Source organism: Neomonachus schauinslandi, chromosome X (genome assembly GCF_002201575.2).
Source record: "Neomonachus schauinslandi chromosome X, ASM220157v2, whole genome shotgun sequence".
NCBI classification, from domain to species: Eukaryota; Metazoa; Chordata; class Mammalia; order Carnivora; family Phocidae; genus Neomonachus; species Neomonachus schauinslandi.
The window spans coordinates 81,651,407-81,657,164 of NC_058419.1; the positions used below are offsets into that span (position 1 = coordinate 81,651,407).

General features: G+C 48.2%; 1 pseudogene; it reads right to left on the minus strand.

Annotated features, from left to right (window-relative positions):
* Positions 1-354: 354 nt before the first annotated feature.
* On the minus strand, positions 355-4,249 carry LOC110591215 (annotated as a pseudogene).
* Between the last annotated feature and the right edge of the window lie 1,509 nt (positions 4,250-5,758).

Below are 5,758 nucleotides of genomic sequence, written 5' to 3' on the forward strand. Positions count from 1 at the left end.
CCAGACCTCAGGAAATCGCCCAAGTAAGGAACTGTAGCCTAGTGGTCACACAGCAAGTATGTGCAAATCATTTCTCTGGGGTCCTCAGTGTCCTCATCTGAAAAGTGAGTTAATCTCCAACGTCCCTTCAGCTCTGACATTCTGGACCTGTAAACTCTTTGATGGAAAGACCAATGATTGCTTGTTGTTGTCGTTGTTGTTTTTTAATTTTTGATTTTCCCATCTCGTGTCTGGCAGCTAACCGGTATAAGAGAAGATCTGTTTATGGACAGAGCTGTGAGAACCCAATAGGAAAAACCAATTTGAACAGATGCTACCTTTGCATCTGAGGAAAATATTTCCTGGCTCTCATTATCATGACGAGTTCTTGTTGACTAGATACTGGTAGTGGCGAGATGTGGTTTTCAGGGCTCTTTCCTGCTCTGGCTCCATATTCCTTGGCAAAGTTGACCCTAGGATAAGGAGAATGAGAGCAATCACACCAGGTGCTGGGGCTTCTGGGAAATGACCCTGGGAGCCAGCAGGCAGGAGAAAACAAACGTACCACAGTTTCTGCTGAACCACAATGAACCAAGACAAAACTCACCTCGTAGTGTGTAATATTTGGTACATATGATATCCATGTGGACCGCCCTCGCCACCTACCATGTTACTCTCTTGCTTAAAAATGTTCCATGCCTTTTCATTGCCTATAAGGGAAGGTCCTGATGTTCCAGCTTAGCAATGGAGTCTTCTCTAAGCGAAATCAAGCCATGTCTTCCCACTACCTCCTATCCCTTACAACACACACACACACACACACACACACACACACCTGCTCACGCACGCATCTCTTGTGCTCTCTTCAACCAAACTGTGTGTGGCTCCCTAAACACACACGGTTTTACTGACTGTTCCTTTCCTTCTGCCACACGTGGTTCCCTTCAACAGGTATTTTCCAGCTCTTCCGCTTGGACCTGTTGAAACCCTAAGCTCAGCTCAAACACCTTCACAGCCATAAAGACCTCCCAGCACCCCAGTCCTGCAATGCCTCTGCTCTGGCGCTTTACACATTGTCTGGTTAGTCCCGTTTGTGACCCATGGTTGTAGCTCTCTGACTAGATGGGGAGCTCCCTGAGGGCACAGGCTATGTCTGATTCACCCAGGGCCCTCCATCCTCCTTCCCTGTTTTGTCTTTCTCCAGAGCACCTATCACTACCTGTGTCCGTCTCCTAGGGCTGCTGTAACAAAGCACCCCAAACCGGGTGACTTAAAGCAATGGAAACTTATTCTCTCAGGGTTCTGGGGGCCAGAAGTCTGAAATCAAGGTGCTGGCAGGGCCATGCTCTCTCTCTGAAGTCTCTAGGGAAGAATCCTTCCTTGTCACTTCCTACCTTCTGGTGGCTGCTGGCAATCCTTAGCATTCCTTGGCTTGTAGACGGCAATCTCTGCCTCTGTCTTCACATGTCATTCTCCTCGGGCGTGTGTGTGTGTGTGTGTGTGTGTGTGTGTGTGTGTGTGTCTATGCCCACATTTCCCTCTTCCTAGAGGGACACCAGTCATTGGATTAGGACCCACACTAATAGAGCATGACCTCACCTTAACTTGATGACATCTGCCAAGACCTTTATTTCCAAATAAGCTTGCATGCACAAGGTGGGCATCAAGTTTTGAGGGCTACTATTCAATCTGGTATACCATCCAGCATGCTCTGTATATTCTATTTGTTTATTGTCTCTCTGTCCCACTAGATTTGTTAGTGTCATGAGGTTAGGGATTGTTGTCTATTTTGTTCATTACTCTATCCTCAGTGTCTAGAACAGTGCTTGACACATAGTAGAGACTTAACAAGTATTTTGTGAATGAATGTTCCTACCCATTTGCCCCATGCCCCACAGGGAATCTGAATGAAAGAAGCAAGGATAAAGATGAGAATGCAGGTATTGCCTAGAACATAATAAATACTCTGTAAGTATTCACTGGATGAATAGAAGTATTTGATGGATGTGTTAACACTTATGGGGCACCTTTTTTGTATAAAGCTCTGAGAAAAGGTATAAAGAAGCGAGAAGGAAACATCTGAGCATCCCGGCTATGCCTCCGTGTGACCCTGGGCAAGTCATTCAACCTCTGGGTTTCACTCTCCTTACCCGTAACATGGAGGTAATAACACTACCTACCTCATAGGATTGTCATGAGGATTAAGTGAGCTCATACATGTAAAATGCTTAGCACAGTGCCTGGCACATGGTGAGCTCCATAGATGTGTTAGTTATTATTACTGTATCTGCTCTTATGTGCTACACTCTGTGGAAGGTATTTGGTTTTTTTTAAACTAGCCTTATCGAGATAAAATTCACGTATCATAAAATTCTCCCTTTAAAAATGTACAGTTCAGTGATTTTTAATTAACAGAGTTGTGCAACCATCACCACAATCGAATTTCATTTTTTATTTACTGTATTTTTAGAGAGGGAGAGAGAAGGGTGTAGGGGCAGAGGGAAAGGGAGAGAGAGAATCTTAAAACAGCCTACACGCCCAGTGAGGAGCCCACCTCGGGGCTCCATCTCACAACCCTGAGATCATGACCTGGGCTGAAATCAAGAGTCAGAGGCTTAACCAACTGAGCCACCCAGGCGTCCCACCACAATCTAATTTTAGAACATTTTCATTCTCCCTCAGAAAAACCTCATACCTGTTAGTAGTCACTCCCCTTCCCCCAACACATGCCCCAGCCCCTGGCAAGCACTACTCTGCTTTTTGTCTCTATGAATTTGCCTATTCTGGAATTTTATATAAGTGAAATCACGATATGTGGTCTTTTTTTTTTTTTTTTTAAGCAAGAGGGTGTGCATGCAGGGGGGAAGGGGCAGAAGAAGAGGGAGAGTGAGGAACTTAAGCAGGCTCCATACCCAGCATGGAGCCCAATAGGGGGTTCAATCTCACGACCCTGAGATCATGACCTGAGCCAAAATCAAGAGTCGGCCGCTGAAGCAACTGAGCCGCCCAGGCGCCCCACGATATGTGGCCTTTTGTGTCTCATTTAGCATAATGTGGTATAATGTTTTTAAGGTTTATCCATGTTTTAGCATGGATCAGCACTTTATTCCTTTTTGTGGCTGAATAATACTCCATTGGGTGGATATGGCACATTTTGTTTGCCCATTCATCAACAGATGAACATTTGATTATTTCTACTTTTTGGTTATTACAAATAATGCTGCTATGAACATTCATGTACATGTTTCTTGGTGGACATATGTTTTCATTTCTCTTGGCTATATACCTAGGAGTGGAATTCCCGGGTCATGTGGTAACTCTATGTTTAACATTTTGAGAAAATTTCAAACTGTTTTCCCAAGTGGCCACACCATTTTGCATCCCCAAAGACCACCCAATGGTTGTTCCTATCCATTCAGTGGCCAAAGCAGTGGGAGATGCGGACCAGTCTTCTGTAGTGGGCTGAGCGCTCCAGTCTTCAATAGGGAACTTCTGGAAAGGCACCAAGGGCACATGCACACCTTCAGATCAGTTTGTGACCTTGGGTTGAGTAACAGTAAACTCAGGAGCTGGAGCAGTCCATTCACCTCGAAATGCCTCCTTGGACACAGCCTTTTCAGCAGTGGCCTGCTCTTCCTTTTCAACCTCTTCAGGATCGCTGTAGAAGTAGAGATCAGGCATGACCTCCCCTGGGTGCTCATGGGAGATGATGGCACGCATGCGTAGAAAGAACTTCCTGGTCCAGCACCCACCACATCAGACCCACTGAGGGTTCTGCCTTGTTGTTGCACGGGATGGCAATGCCCACATGGCCCAGAGGAGAGTCTGTGTTCCACAGAGCGATGGTAGGCAGGTTAACATAAGACACCTCTGTGACAGGCCGGTGGTCAGCCCTGGGACTGGTCACCACCAGAAGTCATGGCTCCTGGGAGGCTGCCAGCAGCTGGCTAGGGAAGCTTCCAGGAGTGAAGCGGCCAGCAGTAGGAGTGGCTCCGGTAGCAACAGCGAACTTCAGCACAGCTTGCTGGCCACTATTCCTGGACGATATGATACTGGCATCAGCCAGGTTTTCAGTGGCAACAATGGTACAAGCCACCAGCAGAAGGTTCTCCCAGGTTCTCTTCAGATTTAAGATGTAGATGCCTTCACTTTTCCTTTTGTAGATGTACTGTTCCACTTGGAAGTCAAGCTTGGTGCCACCTAGAAGGGTTCCTGCTGCAAGGAATTTAAGGACAGCCTCCTCCTTCATCTACAGGACACCAAGGGCTCTGGAAATCGTGAAAGTTATGACAGGAACCCAGAACAACACCGTGTGGGTAGCACAGAAAGCTCAGTGTGTGTGTGTGTGTGTGTGTGTGTGTGTGTGTGTGTGTGTTTCTCATTGTGGTTTTTGATCTGCATTTCTCTGGTGGCTAATGGTGGTGAGTGTCTTTTCATGAGCCTATTGGTCCTTTGTACATCTTCCTCAGAGCAATGTCTCTTCAAATTCTTCGCCCATTCAAAAAAATTGGGTCGTCTTCTTTGTTGTTGGGCTCTAAGAGTTCTTTGTGTATTTTGAACACAAAACACTTATCAGATATACCATTTGCAAATATTTTCTCCTATTCTGTGGGTTTTGTTCTCTGTGCCAAATGATTTTACCTGCTTTTTTCCAAGACCACTCCTGTGAGGCAGGTGTTATTATTTGGGGAAATGGAAGTTCAGAGAGGAGAAGATAGAATTTAAATCCATTTTTGTCTGACTGTAAAATGGATGCTTTCTCCTCTACCCCAACCTGCTCACAGAGATGAATGAAGACATGTTTCTGGCTTTAAGGAGCTCAGCCTGGCAGGGGACATAAAACAAAGAACACAAACGAATGTGCTTTAAAGCAGAGTTCCACTTGTCCCACAGTACCCCAGGAGAAGTGTAGAGAAGTGCAATGGGAGGTTGAGAGGAGAGCGAAAGCAAGCGCTTCCGGCCAGGGAAATCGAGGTTGGCTTCAGTAAGGTGACATTTAAGTCTTGAAGGATGGCTACAGTTCCACTGGCTGAAGACGATGGACAGAGTGGAGAAGAACATTTCCAAAGGAGGGCAGAAAGTGAGAGTTGAATGAATGAATGGAGCTTTGATCCTAAGACCAACTGCCATGGGGAGTCCCAGAACTCGTTGGGATGGGATCCTGGGACTGCCTTGGTTGGAGCACCCCAGGACCAGCCAACCTTGGCGATCCTGGGGTTCACTGGGGTAGGGGATCTGGATGCTGCCTTGGATGGAGAGTTTAGGAACTGGCTGGAGTGGGGGGGATGACTGTGATGTTGTGTGTGGGGAAAAGGGGGTGATGTTCCGGGGGCTGCCTGGGAAGGGGGAGCTGTGGACTGCCTGGGCTGGAGGGACACGGGGCTGGCTGGGATGGAAGAATGGTCCACGGACTGGCGAGGATGAGAGATCCTGGGACTACCCGGGATGTGGGCGGGAGGGAGGTCGCCTGAGATAGGACGTCCAGGGGTTGGCTGGGATGGGGAATCTGACACTTGGGATTGGCAGACCCAGGGCATGCGGAGTCCGTGGGGGTGCCCGGACCCGGAGGCTGGCGGAGACGGGGGTTCCAGGGATGTCTTAGATGAGGATCTCGGGCTGAGAGGACCCGAGGGACACTGGAACGGACCGGGATGGAGGGCTTCGTTGGGCTGCGTTAGGCGAAGACCCTGGGAGCGGTGGCACGGAGAGATCTCCCGCAGCCTGTGATGCGGCCGGCCCCGGCCTGGCGCGGGTGTCTCGGGGCGGGTCCGCCTTCGGG